This window comes from Eucyclogobius newberryi, unplaced genomic scaffold, assembly GCF_026437365.1.
Source record: "Eucyclogobius newberryi isolate DKJ021-1_F unplaced genomic scaffold, fEucNew1.0.hap1 SCAF_7, whole genome shotgun sequence".
Taxonomy (NCBI): domain Eukaryota; kingdom Metazoa; phylum Chordata; class Actinopteri; order Gobiiformes; family Gobiidae; genus Eucyclogobius; species Eucyclogobius newberryi.
In genome coordinates this window covers 10,904,777-10,928,165 of record NW_027316389.1, presented here as the reverse complement: position 1 = coordinate 10,928,165, position 23,389 = coordinate 10,904,777, and positions in this window count along the sequence as shown.

The following is a 23,389-nucleotide window of genomic DNA, read 5'->3' as shown; positions in this document are numbered from 1 at the left end:
AAATGTCGACAATTTGACTGCTTTTCTCTCAATTGTATTATGCAGACTTTTGATCAAGTCTGATAAAGATATTCCAGACACACAGTAACAGTGTCTATTACTATCTGTCATCGCTGTGCATTCTGCTCTGTGCTAACGGAAAGGCTCCTGTGTCATCTGGACATTTTTCTCCATTTCCAGTCTCTCCTTGTGCCCTGTAATTACTGTCCTGCCTGCAGAGACATGGTTTCACAGACCAAACTTCTCTTCTGCTTCTCCTTCCTTGTTCCTACCACTTTTCTTTCCAACACTAACCCCCTGAAGTGGTCCAGCTCTCATCAGCCAATGACTGACTCCAGATGGTGAGCAGCCCCTGCAGAGAGTCCAGAAGCATATCCAAATGTTCAAATTTGCCAGGATTTTAAAGAACGTGGTGGGCTTAGTGACAAAGGAAAGGACAATCGCTTTTTAATACTTAATGTTAATTGAAAGATTTAGCTATAAATGAAGGCTTTGATAGTGCAACCACCCGTGTAATCTCTTGGCTAGAACAAAAGCAGATATAAGAGGCATTTTGCCCAACCTTTTTGGCTGCGTGCTGTCTTTTCTTCAAGGCTGTTTACTAATTTTAAACTTGGTGCCAACTTGATACAGTCTCCAAAGCGGTGTCTTTGATATCGCTCCAATGTGTGTGTCGTTTCACACTTGACTCCTGCCATCTCATTTTGGATAAAAGGATGAGTTGTCTGTTGAAAAAGGAACTGTATTCACATTAGCCTGCGCTTTCAGGAAGTATCAATCTGCTGTTCAGCCACAAATAAAGTGAGCTTTGTTTTTCTTTCATCTTCTCCACCAGGAAGAGTTATTCCACTCTTGTTGCAATTGGATGATAGTCTTGCATTGGCAGAACTTCCATATTTGAAGGAATATTAATAATGAAAGTTTGTGATTCGAGTTACTTCGTTGCACCACAAAGCAAATGATTTAGAGCACATGAGGCCTGGAAGGGACCGGTTCAAATGTAGGTTAATAGGAAACAGCTGATATGATATGATGCTGTCTTCTTCCTCACTGTTTTCCAACCGCATGAATTCATATGCTGCTTATTCAATTCCACCTCCTGGACTTTTAGCCTTTGTGCGTGATTCCCTGAGGGGAAGAGAGAGGACAAACTAGTCTGAACACAAATTTAGTTGCTCAACTGTTGGATTAAACTTGATTAGAAGTGTATTGTTGATCTTGGGAAAATAATGAAATCACTGATTTTAACAAGTTGTCCCATTGCTTTGGCTGTATTACTTCTTAAATGCAGTTACTTGATATCTGATTAAAACACACTGTTCTGCTCAGTCATATGTGGTAATTTGATTGTATATATTCAATGCATTGGGAGTGGGAGGATGCCAGAGTATTATACCACCACCTCATTTCTTGTGTAACGCCACAAAAATAAAGAAAACTGTTCAATAATAGTTTGATGGATGGTCTAAAGTTTGTACCACTTTCTACTTGACAGTTCACAAAGCACACCTGCACGTGCTGCCTCTGACCTCCTCTGAGCTGCAGGTTCAAACCACAGATGTTGTCTAGGCTCTTTTGATACACCGCTCATATATCAGACCTGAATACCTGAGGAAAGCTACGATGACCTGATATGGACTTGATCGGGCAGCGTGTGGAGCTACCACATTCTCTTTGATTCCTGGAGCTGTCTGTCTTTAGCTGTGAAACCGAACATGACTACATCCTGTGGCTCTTGTTCACTCCAGGGGTTGACTTCTTGCACTGATTGTCATTTGTGATATGCTGCCGCAGTAATCCCCCCGGCCTTTACAGTATCGAGGGCTGTGAACGTGCAGTTACCATGCAGGGAGTTGCTGAAAGGCCCCAGTGCTGTGACCAGGTCAAGACAAGCGGCTAAAGCTGCATTAATCAGTCTGTGATGCTCAGTAATCTACAGGTTTAGCAGGCCACATTAACCAGAGGCTAGTGCAGTAAACTACAACAGTAATAGAGCATATATCATGAGTAAACAAAACATATGTCAATCTGTAATAGAGATCAGGAAAGCATTGTACGGAATCATTTTCACTTAGTCCAACAAAAAATATATGGAGATTTTAAAATACTAAATACTAAACATAATGTCCATCACGTTTGTCTGCTGGTGGAATTTATTTTACAACATTTACAACAGTGCTCTCTATGATATGAAGTGTGACATAAAGAAAGTAAATTATGTAGTTTTTTCAGGTGTTTAGTATTAAACTATAACATGTAGATCATTAGTTTACAGTTTGTGAAACAGCAATATTGAGCGACAACAGTTTAACATTAGAAACTGGTTAATTGAACTGTATGACACGCACTCTGAATGTATTATATAATCTCGAGTAAGTATATTGTGAGCAGAAATAGGGCATAGGTGAAAACATTGTTTTTTTTGGCGCACTCAAGCCTCGATTACAGGCCGATGAAGGATTACTTCTCAAACATGGATGAATCAGTCAGTCAAAATACAACTCTAAGTAAGATTGTGATGCGGGAAAACATTGGATTAAAACCTAAAAAAAAGTACATATCACATATACTTCCCCTATATACAATGCTGATAACATGGAGGTATGATCTGTCTGAGCAGTATAAAATGGACAAGGCCGGAATATGAGGTTTTATCAAGCCTATGGGCCCATTGAAGTCCATGTGGAGGAATATACACCGGGCTAGTGTGGAGGAGTATACACCGGGCTAGTGTGGAGGAATATACACCGGGCTAGTGTGGAGGAGTATACACCGGGCTAGTGTGGAGGAATATACACCGGGCTAGTGTGGAGGAATATACACCGGGCTAGTGTGGATATTCCAGGCTAGTGTGGAGGAGTTGTGGAGGAGTATACACCGGGCTAGTGTGGAGGAATATACACCGGGCTAGTGTGGAGGAATATACACCGGGCTAGTGTGGAGGAGTATACACCGGGCTAGTGTGGAGGAATATACACCGGGCTAGTGTGGATATTCCAGGCTAGTGTGGAGGAGTTGTGGAGGAGTATACACCGGGCTAGTGTGGAGGAGTATACACCGGGCTAGTGTGGATATTCCAGGCTAGTGTGGAGGAATATACATCGGGCTAGTATGTCGGAGCTGGCCATTAGATGTGGGTTTGCTGCCTGGTATTGCTGTTCTCTCAATTAAAAGCCAAAAGATTATATCTCTTTATACTAAATATGGTCACAACCTATATAAAGTGCAATCTTTTGGTAATTTGGGTTGTAGCTACTAAAGTGCCATTACACTATTATTGTTGTAAAATAGAAAAATCAAATTACAAAGTCTTCTTATAAACACCAACACGATAAAGTAGTGTTTAATTACCGGTAAGTTGACTTAAGGTTTTGTTCCACTGTCGTGTATCAGGTGATTTGACTCTTTGAGGCTCAGTTCTTAATGGGTCTAGACAAGGGTTTGAATTTGGCGGCTAATACGGGTTGATGGGCCTTAATCCGTGGCCGCTCTCAGGCTCTCGGCCCTCTTCATGTTAATTGGATTAACAGGTCTGTGGGTGAGAAGGGGCTCCATGTGTAAGCAGAGACCTTACCAGGACGTTCGCTCTGATCCTGTGATTCAAGAACAGGAGATGGTCATGACAGTTCGCTGGGCCTCTCCTTCTCTGTGCACTTACTCTGAGGCAGGGAGCTGGCTCGTTTCTACAAGGTTGTGACACAAGTTGGCCGCTCCGGGTCAACGGCTTTGTCCATTGTGCGAGAGAAGCTGTGTGGTCTCTGTTCTCCCACTGAAGGAGGCCATTTGTCCAGCCGCAGGGAATCAAGAACTGTGTGTCCTGACTTGTTTTTGTGGGAACCGTGATCATATAGAGTCGTATAGTATAGTGCAGAAATAGTTAATGGTTAATGTAGGCCAAAGCTGTCAGGGCTCATTATCGGTTCTTGAGCTCTGATTGGTCGGAGGAAGTTACACCACACAGTTGAGAATGCACAGCTAAGCTAACAGAAGCCTCATTCTGTTGATAAAAATGTGAAATATTGTGTGTGGCAAAGATTTCAGTCGGCATGGGAAATGTTGTGTGACACGTTACAGAGATTGTGGCTGGACTTGACTCTAGCCATTCACCTTCCCTGCCAAATGATTATAACAAGGGCCATATTTAACTCTTAGAGGGGTAATTAGTCCACTTGAAGGCATGTTATAGTTAGCACGATGTCATTCCAGTGTTTACCTTTTTCACATTTCCTCCCAAGCTCCCGTGTGATCATTTCTCTGACTCTGTTATTGTTGTAGTTTCAGTGCTTTTCAAATATGATTACGGTGTTCCAGGTGAAGCTGCTCGGTGGATAGTTTATACCCCCTTCTGGCTCGTAACCGTGGGATACCAACAAACGTCTGCTTCTTGTGTTTTTATCCTGCTCCTGTTTTAGGACCCTGGATAGGACTCTCAGGACAGAGGAGGGGCATTATATACACTACAGTTCTGTAGCTGGAGAGGCAAAAGGATGAAGTGCATTAAGGACACAAAAGATCAGTACGTGCTGGGATGGGAATCAAACCACATACCTTCTGGTTTTGAGATGAATTCATAACGACACTACTGCATATCCCACTTCACAGATTAGGTTTTTGCAACATTACAAGCCGAGGTGAAGGAAACAAACCAACATTTAAAACACAAATAGACCAAGAATATGTTTTTTGAATAATGGGTATCTAAATTGGTAAATATTATTTTACCAATTATTTGTGATGGGGTTTGAACCTCTTTAAGAATAAACTTCTTTCTTCTTCTTTGCACTCATTTCCTTTACCTCTGACCAGAAGGGCATAGAATGAAGCATGTCTTTCCACAAGCCTCCTCAAATTTCTACCGTGGCGCCTTGGGAATTCATTGTGTGGCTTCAGTACTCAGCAGAAAGTCCTGTGCAGTCCTCTGAGACACCACAGTTTATTACAACCATGCCCAGAGTCTAGCCCGGGTTCTTATAGCTTAAATTAAGAAAATACCCACTGCGCTCAAACGTGAAATTTGCCCAGACGTTCCATCAGGCACAGGGCAGGAGCTGAATGAGCTGTGATCCCTCGGAAGAAAACAGGATATCTTCAAGTGCAGCTTCTTGACTACTGTTTAGGTTAGTTGCTGAGTTACACAAGTTTTGACCTCATGTGGTTAGAGCTCCAGGATCGGCAGCACTAAAGAAGCCAAAGTAGTTCAGAATGGATCAACTAATCTAATTTATGCATCGTACCTGTGGATGATGGGAATTCCACCCTCAGCATAATAAGATTCCACATTGATTCCAGCTATTAAAGTGATGATTGGAGTAAAATTAACATTTGAAGACTGTTTGAGGACGATGTACTGTGTTTTAGTTTCTGTATAACTATCCAGAGTTATTTTTAATATGCATTTTGGGATACCACAACCACATCTTTGGATTTCTGAGGCCAATCACCCACTTAAATAATACATTTCTCTACTGGAATTAGTTTTTTTACTGAATCCTTTGAAGCTCTGGTATGAGGAGCTAATCAATCATGCTGTAAAACAATGCAGCTAATGTAGGTGGTCATGGCTGGGTGTTGCAGACAGAGCGACATCTCTGCAGACGGGGAGCAGCTTGTGTTGGATTGGATTTCATTTGCACGTTCAGCTTTATAGCCCGCTCTCTTTTCCTCTGTCATGATGAATAACTTCACATGAGAATGATGCGATTGATGGGACTGTGACGATTCACTGAGTTACATTCAGGAGTTTGTTTGGTCTGAGCGCTGACCCTAAGAATCTGCGGCCATATTGTTTCCCCACTTCACTGACCTCAGCATGTGTGACTTTAACCCCTTGTGGCTTTTCCAGCAAGTGAGGTCTTCCTCTTCAGCGGGAGATGGATACACACTGTTGGCTCTGGTTTATTTTCTGATCCACAATGTGTGCAACTGTTTTGGCCTAAGGAGCCCTCGAGGTTTGGAGAAATCAGACTCTTGACAGAATAATGAGAGTTCAAAAATTTTCTCTCAAGAAAATAAATCTCTAATTGGGGAAAGACGGAAAGTTTCAAGAGGGACCGACTGAAAAGTGCATGGGAGGCATTGTGCATTGTTCTACTGATTACTGGAGTTTGCTTGTGATCGCTTTGGGTTTTCTCTGTCACACTGTGGTGAGCATGTGTCGGACTGATAGTTGATGAGAGCTTTATAAAAACACACCTTTCTATCTTTTTGGTGGTGACCTGCATCGAAGGCCTCGTCAAGGACCAGCTTCACCATTTTCTCAACATCTTAACAATCTTGGCAGTTTTGCTCACTTAGCCTCAGGTTCACTGTTAATCTGTTTAGTGCTGTGTGCCATCTTTGAAAAGTATGTCTTAAACCTGCTGGTTTGTACAGTAGCATCCCACAGCTGACTTGTGAAAGCTGCCCACACAATCAGGCCTGAGGTGTAGATCACATCATTGGAGGTCCTCCCTGAGCCTCTGCTTCATTATTTAGTACCGTTTTTAAACATAATGCGCTGCCCTTGTCACTGCAGGTGATGGATGGGACTGATGACTCCCTCTTGACAGCTGAGCTGAAGCAGCTGGGCCCTTGGGTGCTGCCTCTCTGCTTCTCTCTTGAGACACTGTTGTTGGGACAGAATGTAGCGCCATCATTATGTCACCTCCAGAACAGCACACGAGCGCTTGACTCTCCTCAGGGGCCACAGGCTCCTGCTGGAAGCTCATTCAGCCACTATTGATTGTAGCACCAGATAATCCACCAGAGTGTAACACAGATGGCAGGCTCTTATTAGAGAAAAGGGAATTCATTTATTCCTTCCGCTTTGTGAATACTACTCATCTGCAGGGTTCAGTCCATAATGGGAGGTAAATGTGACTTGTACTTACACCAGCAGAGACACAGCAGTTAATGGTGTTCATCACAGTCGGCTCTGAAACGACTGGCAATATATTTAATAATCAAATCAACTGTGCAAAATTCAGAATTAGAAAAAGGTTATTGTCAATGAACAGAATTCACAAACATAGGAACTTGCTTTGGTGATTCGGTGCAACATAAAACAATGAACAATGATAAAACAACCTATATAAAATCAAAAGGGAATGCATTAAAGAAAAACTATTTAAATCTACTGTAGGATAAAAATAAAAATAGGCTTAATATGTACAATTTACAGTTAAATGTTCAGATGTAGTGCAGAAAGTGAACAGTGCAGTGAGTGATTGATAAAATGTGTTAAAGTGACTGTGTTTAAGAAGGTGTTTTTTACATACCATTAAAATAAGAAGCTTCAAACTGCAGTTCAGATAAGTATCACATCACGCTGATCTTCTCCCAAACATTTTCAAATAATTTCATGGTTAAAGCATACTTTATTGCACATTTTTTTCTTACGCCTGCCTTATCCTCCCACACATTTCTGATTTCCTTTCATTCAAAGTTTATTGCTCATGAACTATTCTGCGTTGACATATCCATTTTTATTACATTTCATAATTCTCATGCCTTAGTGTTTCTGAGGACAAATGTGTGAGAAACTCAGTGTGCCAACGGTCTGCATTTTAAGACCCTGTCATGTAAACACATCCATCACCGCAGTGAGGGAAGTGTGGACACCTGAGTGTAGATCTGCAGCAGCTGGGAGAGAATCAGAGCAAAATGTGAGTGGAACCTCTGGCTGATCCACAAGTCCAGCTCACTGTTAGCTTTGAACAGCAGCCAGCTCCAAGAGTTCCTGGAAACATACACCAGAACCTATCATTCTGAGACTTCACACACAATTGATAAGTTAAGTATCTCTACACGCTACAGTTCTGTATCATATCCAGCATGGTTCTGTATTGCTAGTATTTAGGATAATGCAAATGTTCACTTAACAAATGTGTGATAACGTCAAAAATCAATGTATGCCCAGGAGTCAAACAGCTTCTCTTTTTCTTCTGAGATGGAGTGGGCCTCCTATAAACCTTACAAGTGAAAGCCTGGTAATAGATTTGTTCTAGTGCTCCCTCTGGTTCTCTGCAATGAGATGACAGTAATATCCAGAGGCGTAGATGAGCAGCAGCAGCAGCAGCGTGAGGAATGTGACGAGAAGGGCTCCGCGACCTGCAGTCAGATCAATACAACACAGCTGGAGAAAGGAGCAGCCACACAGCTCTTTGTTCACATGCACTGTGCTATCAGCTAAACAAACATTACACGATGCATTTGCACCGGACGCTAACGCTATCTTAACGCTCAAACTACCTCTTTGTTGTACAAACACTGACACTGAAATACACGTACACCATTTTCCAGTTGACTGAATTCCTCCTTAGGAACTAGTACTGTCAGTAACTCTTCCTGTCCACTAAAAACATGGGCTCATGCATGGACGATGCTTAAATAATTTGTTAGTTCGGTATAAATAATCCAAGTAAATGAGGTGAATGACCTTGGAGCTCGTTCCCGTGGGCTTGTGGTTTGACTTTGAAACCGACCGGTACAGATATGTTCACTGTAGTGCATCAGTAACACTTACAACACGTACAACTTGAATCCAAAGAAAGTCTTGCAGGATTATGCACCGTTTTCAAGTCATAAAAATGAACAAGCGTTTTTGTTGGAGGTTTTGAAAGAATGTAAAAGAATTCCTTGGCCTTATAATTGGAAGTGAATGTGCTGGAAGGAATAACAGTTGCTTTTGCACCTCATAAAAGCCTGGGAGCACACCTCCAGAACTGCTCAAAGTCTCTCACAAAAGCCCTTCACTTTCCTACAGCTGCACATCAAGGTTTTACAACAGCACAGGGGAGGCGTTCTGTCTTTGCCATGTACTTTATTCTATCTGTGCACCAGACCACAGTGGTGCTGACAGGGCATCACAAATCTACTGTGCGTTTCTCATCATATCGGGCTTCACACTCACCGGACACTTTAAAGTTTCCTTGTGTCTTTGGCGCTACTGAGCTGATCTAAATGTACGGCGTCTCGAGCCTCTTTGCGTGACTTGAATTTGTGATCTCTTCTCATGGAACACGCCCCGCTGAGATGATGGAGAGGAGCCTTTCCTTTGCTGGTCCTGTTATTGTGTACGGGGCAGTTGACTCATGAATGTCGTCTCCTTTGAGGCAAAAGGGCAGGAAACTGAGCTAATAGTAACAAATGAGTTCTTTGTTTTGTCCGTGCACTGAATAACATGCACCGTCACACTCGTCTGTTATATTGGCACAAATCGCTGTTTAGAAGACAATAGCTGAAAGTGTTGTCACGATTCTGCACAACAAACGTCTTATTTTCTTCTCCAACAAAAAGATAAATCAGTACCAGCAGAATGAAGACAACCCCGAATTGACTTGCCAAATACTGAGTACTTGCACATCTGAAATATTTGAAAAACAGTCATAAAACAGTAATGATTTAAATGTGTTCCCATGCACCTGGATAATCATTATAATATAAGGTTAAGACTGGAATGGAGTTTTTGCGCCAAATCTATCTAACTTTACACATTTTGGATTGCGTGTTTTGGGGCCTGATATGAATCCTTCCTCCCTCTGTCAGTGATGTATGATGAGTCAAAATGGCGTTAAATCTCTGCTGTGAGAAACTCTGACCCCGGCTCCACTCTGTTATCAGGACGCTGACGTGAGCAGGTCCAGATAATTAAAGACTCAGTTTCGTCCACACGCACAGCCCTGCCTCATACATCCTGTCGTGCATTTGCTTGACTCAAGCATACAATTTTGTTCAATCTTTGCATGTTGGTCATTAGGCTTAGAAGAGGTTGAGTTTTGATCAAATTTGCTAGTTATGGGGAAACACAATCGATAAGTTAACAGTGCCCCAAAGTCCAAAATATTACCAATAATTGTACCTTAATTAAAAGTGCACTATTTCCCTTTTTTGGCTTTGCAACGTGCTTGTTTCCATGGACAAGGTTTTGTTGGAATGTTATTGCCCGGCGTTGAACTAATCTCTCCATGGCGACAAGCATGTGACACCAAAGTTACAGGTCAGTTCTGTGGAGAGGCGAGCCCCCTCACAGTCGCTCACAGATAGCATTCTATTAGCGATAGCGACAAAACGCCTGTTATACTATTTGTTTTTGGATGGGGATTGTGCTCGTTAAAGAACATACAACATCACTCATAACCAGTGTACTTCAACCCTGGAGGCAAGGTAGAGGAAGTGTCTTGCCCAAGGACACAACCACAGTATGCACTACAGCCGCTCTTGATATTCCTGGTATTTCCAGTGGCGTCCCATCCGAGTATTATGCAGATCCAACCCTGCTTTGCTTCCAAGATTAATACATGATCGAGTATTCTCAAGGGGGAAAGGGAAACAGTTTAATGCCATTCTGTGGAGACAAGCAGGTGGCAGTCGTCCAAAAGTTAGTGAACCTTTAAGTTCAGCATCAGGCGTCAGTCATGCCTCTTCTTGACTTACCGTGTCACGTCGGTCGATCAATTTAAAGAGTAGAAGAGTAGCTTTAAAAACACACCCACACTCATCAGTAACAACACACAGAATGCAGACTCAACACTAATAAGTACAAAGTTATTCTAGAGATGCACCGATTTCCGTTTTTTAAGGAGGTCTGACCTGCCAAAACTGTTTTTTCCGATACCGATTTTCTATCTAGCCACTGATTTTCCCACAAACTACCCAGTATTATATATATGAAAAAGGTGCATGTATACAGGACACACGTTTTATAATATAAAATATCATTTATTTTGTGGAGCGGCATCTCTGATTGGCTGCTGCGCCGCCTCGCCGCAGCTTTAGCACCGAACTTTTCTGCGGCGAACAATTTCAACGCCTTGAATCTTAAACGCCTGTCAAAGCGTCTGGAGCGGAAAACGCCAAAACACACCCTACGCGCTGCGCTCCACGCCGATTGGACATAAAACCGGCTTTTTTAATCGGCGGCCGATTGATCGGTGCATCTCTAAGTTATTCCCTCTTCATGCTCTGGTTTCTCTATCCATCTTGTTGCCCTCTTATCATAGTTCTTATTCTTCCAATCACAAGAGGAATACAAACTCGGAAGCTAATCTTCTTGAAGCCCCCGAATGGCTTTCCATCAACTTCTTTCTTGTATTATCTTTACCCCCACACACAAAAAAATCACTTTATTGTTTGAGGCTGTGGTCCAGTGGATGAACTTCCTGCTGTTTTAAGGGGAATTTCAGTTGACACAGTGAATTTCCCTCCATTTAAGCAGAGTTAATAGTTAATGCAGTTTTTGCCTCTGGGGCCCGGTGTGTACACTTTCACTTGGCACACACATCACCGCTCTGTGCTCATGTAAAGCATTGTAACATGAAACAGTGGCCTGCAATGGGAGTTTATACAGAGCTCAACCACCTCAGGGCAAAGTGACGTAGAGAACTGAGAGAAATCTGAGAGAATACACACCGGGCTCAGTCTGTGATAAATGCATATTATTTGCTTGAACGGCAGAAGTTCATCAATTATATTTGCTACTGATGTCAAAACCTCGAGATTTGACTTTTCTCTCTCATAGTTTGTAAGTCATTGTATGTTATATGCTCTGTCAGTCATGACTCCCTGATCTGAATTTATTGAACCAGCGGCAAGAAACAAAAATACATAAAAATAGCGCTTTTTAAAATTGGCAAACTGTGTGTGCCCTTTGCAGCAAACTGCATAAGAAATATACACTGTCAGTCCAAAAGAAATGGGCTCCTACTGGATAATTACTGCACGGGTGATCGTCTTTCAGCTGCAACACGGCGTTTAAACCCAACTGCAGTAAGAGGCTTTTCCTTTCTGAAACAACCACGTGGAAAGACATGCAAACAGAAAGACCTCATGCGGGACTCGGAATCGATCCCAGGACCTTCTCCCTGTGACGCACGAGCACTATCTTGCCTGACCCGCCAGCCCCGCCCTTTTGATACGTAGTTTGCCACAACGTGTTGGGAATGGCTCATCAGGCAAAGCACTATCCGCAGTGTGCCGCCAGTTTTTTCACCAAGATCTGTGAAATTAATCTTTTGACATTACAAAAGCTTTCTGAAACAATGCCACTGCAAAGCTAAAGTTGTTCCAATCAAATCTTATTAGCGCGTGTGATTTATTTTTCTGTGGCCACTTTTTGTTTGGGACGGGCAGTGCATTCTTCTAACAATGTTGAGGATGAATAATTGTTCTTGTAGCTATATTGCATTAATCCTTTGTTTGTTTGAGCCCATTGCCCCTCTGGGTTTGTGTGTAAAACAGTGTGTGTCTTTTACGAGGCTGTGATTTCCCAGTCAGAGTGTGTTTACAGGCGGATTCCTTCAGGATGAGGCTGGTGCTTTCATAGAACAGTCCCACAGTGGCCTCCAGTCTTCAGCCTAATGATTCTCTAACAGGTGGTCCCTCTGACACACACTACCTGCAGACTTCTATGTGTGCAGCTACATTCAAAGTACAATTCTTTCAACTTGTCCGAGTGTTCCTTCCATCTCCTGTGAGGAAATTGAATCATAAATCAGAATTGCCTGGATCAGCAATTGCTCCACAGCCTAGTCTGCACAGTATCGTTCAACATTTCTATTAAAACTGAAAGGTAGGCTGGCTTTACTGGCTGATTTTTGAGGTTGTTGACATTTATACAATGCCAGAATTCTACAGCGAACACGTTTTTCTGTCTGTGATTGCTTATAAAACAAGTGCCATTTACAGAGCTGCAGTGAACAGAGCTGGCAAAGTGTTAATTAAAACCAGCTCTGCTTTAGTTTCACGTGTATTGTTTGGGATTTAAAAGCCAAAATAGCAGTGTAATGCTCAATATTTTTATTCAAACATGTAGCAGAAGCAGAAGCAGTAGTAGAAGTAGTTTATTTTGTGCTAATTACCGGTACACAAATCAAAACCTATAAATGATAATCTGCTCTGTAAATAACACAGCTAGAACAACTACATTGTCCAACATGGAAATTAATGGGAGACTGGCTTTATTCTCTTGAATTAAATGTTTTTTTTTTCATCAGAATTGTGCATGCTGATTAACCAAAGCACAACTGATGGTAAACCAGGAGTGTTAAATCTGTTTATGCTCCAGTGCGAGCTAATTAAATTGTTTTTATTAATTACCATCCATGCGTCAGAATACTTTTTGCTCCAGAACATTGGATTCATTTGAATGTTTGTGGAAAAATGTGATTCTTGCAGTTTGAGGAGAAGATACTTTACATGTTCCTGTGTCAATCAGCCAGATATTTGGTGACCCTAAACAAGGTTATGGTTGTGACCTTTTGTCGCACAAGGCAAACCTGGAAGAAGAAGTGATCAATGGAGAAGCAATTTTTCATCAACATTTGATTTAAACATGATAAAAGAGGAGGATTCAGGGTCTGGTGCGTTTGAACTGGAATAGGCTACACAAAATATGATTGGCGATATTATGTAGTCTAACTGGTCTTATGCTGATAAACTATTTTCAGAGTGGCACACACTTGTACGTGGATATAGATTATGACACATTTTAACTAGTTCATGAGTCTAAGAGCCCCCCCGCCCCAGAGGTTTCCTGCCCGCCAGCAGCTAATGCTTTGACCTACTGTGGTGTGAATCGATCGTTGTGGTCAATTCTCTCCCTCTGGTCCAGACACAGTCCACTATAGAGCACGTGTCCCCTTCTTGTGGCTGACCAAATCCCTCTTCCCCACAACAGTCAAATTCAGCGACCAAAGCCTTGATAATGAATGTAGAGGATCTGTTAAAATGTTTTCTTTTGGATGTCAATTAGTCATTTTTATATAACGAATATTTGAGATACTAGAGAAAGTCATGTCTGAACTATCTGCTTTTTACGCCCAGTGTTTAGAAAGATCCAAAGGCAGCACTGAAGTCTACCTGCATATTTGTGACGGGCGAGGGTGAAGTACAGCTGGAGGTGTCACATGATGAGAAACCCTTCTTTGTGTAGCAGCCAACTGTATTCAGTAGCACCTTCCTGGTATGACACTTTGGACACATGCTTGAATGGGAACTTCAGTACACTCATGTCCACTGTGATGTCTCTGTTGGGTTTACATAGACGAGGCTGTGACTCTGAGGTGGGAGTGAGGTGACACTGAGTGAAGGAGGCTGGACTGGAGAAGCCTGAACTAATCACCTCGTCTTTGGCAAAAGGGACTGGAGTTGCACCATTGCTGGCCGAGCTTTACTTGTTTGAATGTTTCTGAATAGATGGTGTGATGTGGAGACGAATAAATTGAACTACACCAAAAATATTAGAACAGTTTTCCCTCAGACATTTGGGAGTCAGATCAGAAATAATAGTTTGCAAAGGGATTGTTTCTGTTACTCATCTAATTTATGATGCTAATATTTAATTATGATGGTACTGCTAAATTATTATTACTTTAGTGTGTTAGATTGTACATTGATCATGGAGCACTTGAATTAGAGTGCACGTCCATGAAAGGGGCTGTACCTGGACGGTGTGTGGAGTTAAAAGTAGCTCAGCCACGCCTTTTCATGGTGTTGAGTGTGGCCCAGGTGTGTTCTGGGTGTTGTACCCCTGCGTGCCTCAAATGTGTGTATTCTGAACCGTGGACTTAATAAAAGTTGCAAAACGGAATGTATCATCGTGTCATTCGAGGGCGCAACATTTCCTTGTGACATTTGGCACGATTACAAAATATTATGCAATGATCTTAAACATTGTATCTCAAAAAGAAGAGCTTTCTCTCGATCCACAAGATAAATGTGGTTTTGCGTCGCTCCGGCCCCAGAGGAGGCGCTGGGTGGTCACACTGTGTTGTAGGGCGTCTGTTTACTGCCCCTCATGTGTTAACCCTGTGAGCTCTGCCTATGGAGTGTTTTATAGTTTCAGTCCCACAGCTGTGTGTTTCACTGGATGAATATAACAACCAAGTAAAGGCCTTCAAACTAATACTTCCTCTCCAGATGTTCATCAAGTCGGCCACCTCTGTTTCACAATATAACAATCAGAGCCATATGGTGCCCACTACACACAGGCTTCTGTGGACTCACCTTTTCTTTAACAATGTTGGAGTCTGTACAAACCATTGCGAATTCCAAACAGTGTAGCCATCTCTCTTCTCCCACACACAGGACCATCCGTAAAGTCCTGTGAGTTTCCCCGTCTCTTCTGCTCCAGATGAAATGAATGAGTCTCTAGTGATTTGCTGATCTTGCACACAGTGTGAATCTGATGTTAAGTCCAGTTCATCACTTAAATACTACAGGGGAAGTGATGGCCTTTTGGAAATATGCCAGTTTTACATCTGTGGAACATTAAACTCTTACAGAATGTGTTCTGCACTTAATTCCACAACCGCAGAGTGTTTATTTAACCTCATCTGAGCCGATTTCAAACACATTTGTTGCATAGAAACAGGAGTAGTGTCCAGAGCATCCAGAGCTCTGCAGAAATCCTTCAGACGCAGGAACAAGGCGCTGAGTGCTGAGTCCTCCTGTGCTCGACATGATCCGTGTGATTGATCAGAAGTGACAGTTGTGAGGAATGGCCCGCTGCACAACAGAGAATACACGGGTCACAATTATCTCATTATCACATTCAGGCCAATACTCTGTAAGTATGGAACACACTACTGTCAGACCCTAATCTTCTTACAGTAAGTCTCCAAAATGTGCAATCAGGTGAACGTACAGGGTAAACATTTAGCATTATCCATGTGACGTGGTGTGATCCTTTTGTACCTTACGTTGCCACAGTTGTGTGAAGGATTATAGTACAGTAAACACCATGCAGCAGTTCAAATCCTCTTGTGTAACTTGGTCAGTGAAGGTGCTGGGATGACGCACGTGTCCTTCCTCCCCTCTTCTGATCCTTCCCTTCTCAGGTCTGACCTGCTCTTTCCGCTGTAGGAGAGCAACCAGAACAGACAGGCTACATCGGACATTTTAAAATCTTTTTGATATGATTTCTTTATCTTGTCTGTTTTTCTTTCTTCTCAGTTTTAGCTTATTTCTTTGCAGATGCTTTTCAGGACTCAGTGACATATTTTTCCTTCTTGTTCGAGTATTTTCATCTTTGTTTATGTGATGTTTTTAGCGGTGGCATCTGATGTGGACACTGAACCTTCTTTGACTGCATCTGTTTCCTGTTGCGGAGGGCTGCAGTGGGCACGAGTCAGATCCGATGAAGACAAACGAACAAAACAGACAGATGACTCGCGGCTTTTACCCCCGTGTTGTGACAAGAGTGACTTCTGCATACTTTGTCATGTTAAATGTCCCTGAGGTGGTTTGTTTGTGTTTGTGAATGAATATGATGCTGCAGTTTTGCTGATGAAGCTCCCTTCTTAAATGTTTTGAAGGATGTTGTTTTACTCTGTGTGGTTCCATTGTTTATTCCGTTTTGTTTATTTCAGCGACATATGTCATCCATCAGTGACAACGATGTGCAATATTGTAAACTGTGATTCATAACTGTTTTATGAATCCCCGTCAACCTTGAAGATCTTTCCAACTTTCCAACGGTTCGCTCATATTTGTAGTATGTCTAAACTGGAACCGTGTAGTAGTGAAAGAGAAGTGGTCTTGCTCCAGCAGGTCACAACACTGGCCCCTCAGTCCAGGCTCTCTCCTTTAGCCTGGCATAAAGCCCTCTTTTCTCCTCTTTTGTTGACTCTCTCAGTGTGTCTCAGGCCCAGCTCCTCTCTGCTCTTTGTCCGGTCGCTGGGGCCCTCCACCTCGCGGTCCCCTCCCTCGGCTTTGTTCACTCCTCCCACAGTGTCCCTCACAACACAGATTCCAGACATACCTTGACTGTGTCTTGTGTCACTGTGTGAGAAGGAGGATTTTAGCTTTCTCTGGAGATGATTGACTGGGCCAGCGTGCTAACAGAGACATGTCATTAGCGCCTGTAAATGATGACTATGTCCATATCCAAGAGCCAGAAATCATGCTCTGTAATGCAATTTAGGACTAGAACCGTTGATTTGTGTGTAGTCTTTCATTAACTATACTTTGAAAGAGGTAAACCTTTATATTCAAGCACAATTCATACTTAAAATAATGCAAAGTGCTTTAAAGAAATAGAGGGGCATGTTAAAATGACTACAAAATGATGTCATTAGTGCATGAATAATCATTAGATTTCACTTTATGGGCTGATTTTTGAGGTTGTTTACAGAATTCTACTGCGAACAAGTTTTTCTGTCTGTGATTGCTTATAAAACAAGTCCCATTTACAAAGCTGCAGTGAACAGAGCTGGCAAAGTGTTAATCAAAACCAGCTCTGCTTTAGTTTCGTGTGTATTGTTTGGCATTTAAAAGCCAAAATAGCAGCGTAGAGCTCAATATTTTAATTTAAATGATTTACATGTCCAAGCAGCAGTAGCAGTAGTAGAAGCAGAGTTTTTTTGTGTGTGCTAATTACCGGTACACAAATCAAAACCTATTAATGATAATCTGCTCTGTAAATAACACAGCTAGAACAACTACATTGTCCAACATGGAAATGAATGGGGGACTGGCTTTATTCTCTAATGAATAATTACCATCTCTGGGAATATATTTCTCTAATACTGAAAAAGTAGCTCTGTCTGAATGGTCAATGAATGGTTTAAAAATGTTCCTTTTGGTTTTTCCAAGTGTTTTCAACGTTAGAAAATGTTCAAAGACAGATCAAGGTATAATATCTTCGAACTGTAGGTTTTCTGTGTTAGAAATACTGTATTGTCAATGGCATCTCGGCCTCATGTTATATTAAGGCTTTAAATGCACCATATGCACAGCTAAAAAGAACCGTTTTGGGTCTAGATTTGAACCTTGCCAGAGTAGAACCTGTCTCACATCTTCAGGAAGACTGTTCCAGATTGTTGCTGCATAAAACTGAAACACAGATTCCACATGTTTAGTCCTGACTCTGGCACCAGCAGGAGGCCGGTCCATGTTTAGTCCTGACTCTGGCACCAGCAGGAGGCCGGTCCATGTTTAGTCCTGACTCTGGGCACCAGCAGGAGGCCAGTCCATGTTTAGTCCTGACTCTGGCACCAGCAGGAGGCCGGTCCATGTTTAGTCCTGACTCTGGCACCAGCAGGAGGCCGGTCCATGTTTAGTCCTGACTCTGGCACCAGCAGGAGGCCGGTCCATGTTTAGTCCTGACTCTGGCACCAGCAGGAGGCCGGTCCATGTTTAGTCCTGACTCTGGCACCAGCAGGAGGCCGGCCCCTGAGGTCCTCAGAGTCTGAGATGGTTCATATGGCACTAACATGTTGTACTGGTCACAACACTGCCCTTTTTCTTAAACTATGCATTGGTCCCAAGAAAATGAATACTGGTAAATAAATATATTTTGTTTGAGGTTAAATTAAATTACAAGAAACAAAACAAGAGTTTAGTCCCATTAACTAGTAATAACTAGTATAACGCTGGTGCTGTGGTTTGTGTGAGCAGTGGCTGTAAACGATTTGAATGTGTAAATCAGCTGCAGCCAAACAATGCAATTTGACACTATGTGCAAGAATGGTATTTTTGGTTCCTGTTTTTTGGCCCGAAGACTCTTACTCTCATGCAATGTTGGCCAACAAAGTAGACATTTAGGTTTTGTTGATGAGATGCTTTGGGGCTCACAGATGAGACTACAGGGGAGTTTGCTTTTGAAATCCAGACGTTAATGGTGAGCTTGTTTGCCAATATCAGATTGGAGTGTCTATTTGTGACTTCTATGTATGGCAGCTCAGCAGCTCTACTTGAGTGTTAAAGTGGCTCCTAAAGGGAATGCTCATTGCTGTGCTCCTGCTGACAGGCTTTCTGTCAATGGGAGCGCTCTGAGAGCTCAATGTGCCTTCAATTAAGAGCTGCAACTGGAGACAAAAGTTTACCAGAGCAAAAGACTGAGCCGGGCTGTGGCGATCACCTCAAACACCATTAATGAGATCACTGCCAACACACCAGTCCATGTGGTCATTCATTAATGTAATGCCTTTCTTTGTGTCTCAACATCTTTTGGTTGTCTTGATTAGAAATATACTTTGATGCTGCATATGTCAGCAATTTCCAAAACAAGTCAAATGTGTCCCTCTGTGTTCCTGTGGCTTTTAGTTGAGTGGACCTCCCCCTTGTCTAAATATACACAGACCTTCTACTGTATGAATTAAACACGAGCAGATTGACTTTGAGTGAGTCATCAGTATTTGTCATCACATAAGTTATGCATGTATTATTTTGTATTGTTCTGAAGAAGAATTTCCTCAAGTTTCTACCTAAACTTATATTACGTCCTCATTTGATACTGATTGTAATTGTGCCACAGGATTATTGCCGTGTCTTCATTTGAAGTGAATGTAATTTTGAGCTGACATGTGACAGGGCACAGCTGTTTTACATGTGCAGATATAGGACATGTCTGAAGGAGAGCACTAGATGTCTTCTCTGCTCCACTGGTGTTTTCAAAGGCTCCTCCTGCACTTAAGCCTCATGCAATAAACATTAGAGGCCTGTTCTGTGATGCACCAGGATCAGGCTCTTTCTTCAGGCTGGGGCTCTTGAAGGCCTTCAGTGCAAAGTGCTTTGAGGAGAATGATGGTGAAATGTGCTACAGACCATCCCTTTCCTCGTTTGTCGTCTGTTTGACAGACAAGCTTTGTGCCTCACCTCCCTCACCTGCCATCAGACTGATGTGGCTCTGTCTGAACCCTTCAATGGCCGAACATCTTCTCATCCCAAACTAAACTCTTCAAACAGACTCACAGCCCCAAAAGGTATGGATTTTGTCCACAGAACTGTCGCAGAGCAGTCTGGTGAAAGGGCAGCACTCAGAGCAGAAGAGGAGGAACAAATCACACACATTTATTAGCGCGTAGCCTAAAGGTCAGCGCATGACAAAAGGCGTCCTGTTGTGAAGAGGAGAGCCGTGGAGTGCCCCTCACAAAAACAGGCATTAGACATGGGTCAGGCCCAGAGGAGACATGCTGTAGCTCTGCTCTCCAAACAAAGGCCTTGTTTGTTTCTGCAGCATTCATTTTATTGAACCGGTTTAGTGAAATGTTCAACCTTTTTTGTTAAATTTACTCCAAGTTCACGAATTGCTCAGCTGTGTTGTAGGTCTCTAAAACTATTTGGATCAACTTATAATTCACTGTAGGGGTTGGTGCAAAAACATGAACTCAAAGCATATTTTATCATCAAAAAAATAGTAGATCTAATTCTATTTCCGTCTATGGGGCCTTAACGAATGTAGGACCAAAGTTAAAGAGAAGAGAGATTTTCTGCCTGACTTCACTCACTCTCTCATGGCCAATCTGTGCAGGATAAAGGCAGTGTCTAATACAAAGGAGCAGTTAGTGTTTATGTCTGCAGAGTTAGGGCCTGTGAAAGCGCATGTGTGAGAGGCCTACAGGGCAGACCAGGCGGTTCTCTGCTGCTCGAGCCTTGATATGTTGACAGATTTATGAAATACAATAATCTGAATATATATCACTGTGCTCCACTCTGCTCAGGCAGCTCCTGTAATTGGACCTTACACCTGGAGCTCACTATAAACATCGCACAAGGTTTTATTTGGTCTGAACTGTGGCTTTGACATTTAATAATGTTTAAAAAAAAAAAGCAGGGACAACTTTCAATGTAACCTGGTCCATATATCCTGGTTTTAAATGTATTTGAATGACTTTCCTGTGGTTTTGGACATGTTAGAGGTCTTTGGGCCTCTGTAGGACATGGTTGCATTTAGATTGGACCATATGAAGCATTGAATTGCAGGTCTGCCAGGTCCCCCATCTGCCTGCCTGGTTTGGGTTGAAGAAGTGTGGCCAACCAGTTGATTGGTTGGTTCATTTGGCCAGCCGATTACCAGAGCGATTGTCATTCCTATCACGTTCCTCCATGTCAGTTTTCTACCCCACAAAGGGCTGATCAGTGATGCCAGGCAGCGGCGTGGCCATTCACACATTTGGAGCAAACTGCAGAGATGGTGCACTCCAGTGTCCCTGTGTTTGCTTGTCCACTGTCCCGTGAAAAGGACGGACCCAGTGGAGCAATTCAAATACAAGCTTTAGATGGAAGACACTTCAGAGGCTCTGGTTTGGATAAGGTTGTTTTGAGATTTCAATGCACAGAGGTGAACAAAAGGGCAAGACTGCGATGCTGTGAACACGTCTTCATGGCCGTCTATGCACCAGCCTTTCAGGGGAACTCGGGGCCACAGAGATCGTTCATGGATTTGGTTTAATAGTTATGATTTATTTTGTATTATTCTGCACAGTTCTTTATTCTATTTACTTATTTTAAGCTTACTTCAAGACATGTCTGCCCTGATTGTATTCTATTTCTACCCCTCATTTTTTATTGATGCCATTTTGGTTCTTACGTTCAACCTATATCTTATATCTTTTTTTTTTTTTGCATACTGATTTATGAATGTATTACTTTGAGAAGTGAAGAATTCCTTTAAGAAACTCAATGCACCAGGGGCCCCTAGGTTTTTTGGTCCCCTAAGCAAAATTTCGGATGGCACCCCCTGCCCTCACCTACGTAATACACTCATTTTGGATTATTTATGTCACTATGTCATGACTTTAGTAGATAAAGACATAACAAAGGGGACTCTGGACTGAATTCTGAATTCTGGGGTGGCTTGTGGAAAAGTGTGCTAACTGTGTATTTTCATGTTTATTTGATAAATAATAGGCCCGATATAGGCCTATGATTACACCAAGTGTATGCACAGCGGCCCCAGGCTGTAATACCAATGTAATTTTGATCGCTACTGGCTTTTATTTTGCTCAGTCACTTAAACAAATTATTATTTAACAAATTATTTGTCTTGAACACCATGTAAAAAACACTGTGAACATATTCAGCAAATTATGTTATTTTCTGTATTTTGGTAAGCTCACCACCCTCCAGTTACAATAGTTCTCAGCATGATTAAAAAAGACCTATTGATTGCGCTATGGAGAGAGGGGTAGTTGCCTATAATTCTAAATAAAATATTTTGACATTATTATTTGACACCCATTTGAATTAGTCCAAAATGTCCACTCTGCTCTTCCCCAGCTTCATGTATAGAAACACAGAATCTGTCTGTGTGTTTTTGACCTGCATCTCCCTCTCTTTTCCCCCCTCTTTTGTCAAGAGAGAGGGAGAGCGCACCAGGCAAGACACGGACTTGAATTATATTTCGTTTGAGAATTATGACAAGGGCCATCACTATGATAAGCCCAAAACTGACAAAAACAGGTGTATCCAGAGGACTGCGTATCCAGAGGACTGAAGCAGATCACTCAGCCTAAATCCTTTGTACGGATGCTGTCTGTTCTGTCTCTAAAAGTAATAATTTAGTCCAGGATACAGAGAGTAAAAACTGGTTCCAGTTTGTGTTCAATCGGGTCAAGTCTGGAGTTTTAGGCAAAGTAAATGACTACGTATGCCAGGGTGACTCAAACTAAGAGCCAACAGAACACGCTGTGGCCAGATGAGCTCATTCCAGCTCAAAGAAAATCCTTTTTTTCTTCAAGCGAACACTTCCGCTGAAGAGAGGGCCGTTCAAGACACAGAATCCTCCTCTAAAACCTGTTCCTCCGATGCTCTGTTGTTGTCCATTCACTATATGAACAAAATGCCTCAGGTGGAGAGTCGGGACTGCGCTGAACCACAGGGTGGAACTTGCTGGATCACGTTCGGTCAGATGTCTGATGAGTTGGCTACATAAAGCTTATTGCGCTCAGAGTGTGCTCCTGCTTAAACCCCAAGGAAGTCCGTCATGGCTGTAATTAAGTCATTAAAAACCTATGCCCAGGGCCAGCCCTTGGTGGAGCCTGGCTCCTGGGGCCCTGCTGGAGGTTTTGGTGTCTCTCCCTCATCTTTTCCCTGGGCCCAATGTCGTGTGGTGCTTCCGAAACTGGTTCATCGGTACTCAGCACACTGTATTTTACCATGTGTTTGTGAGTGTGCGACGTTGCATGTGACTGTGTCTGTGGTGGGTTGTTTGGTTGTGTGAGTCAGGCGGTTGTGACGGTGGTTGGGAGGGATGTGGCCATTTGGGATTGTTTTTAATGCATTGTAAGTCACTTTGTGTTATGTTTCATGTTTAAAAAGTGCTTTATAAATCAAATATATATATTTTTTGCAATTGAGGTTTATTAAATATCTATATTTATAGCTACACAGTAACAGCAGGTTCATCAAAGAGGTGTGGATCGAACTATCCAGTTTGAAAAGTGTGTAATTTAGAAAGCAGCAAACCAAAATCACAGTGCAGATTGTGAGGACACTGGAGGTAGAATTGATTTCCAGAAGTGAAGTACACACTGAGCTCAGCTCCAGGCCTAATTACCACAGTCCTGACCTTTCTCCTGCTGTCCATCACTGCCCTCTCATCCCTCCTCTCTCTCCCACCTCCAAACTGCCCATCAGTTATAGTAAATGAGTAAAAAATCTTCCCATCCAGCCAGAAACCAAAGCTAAC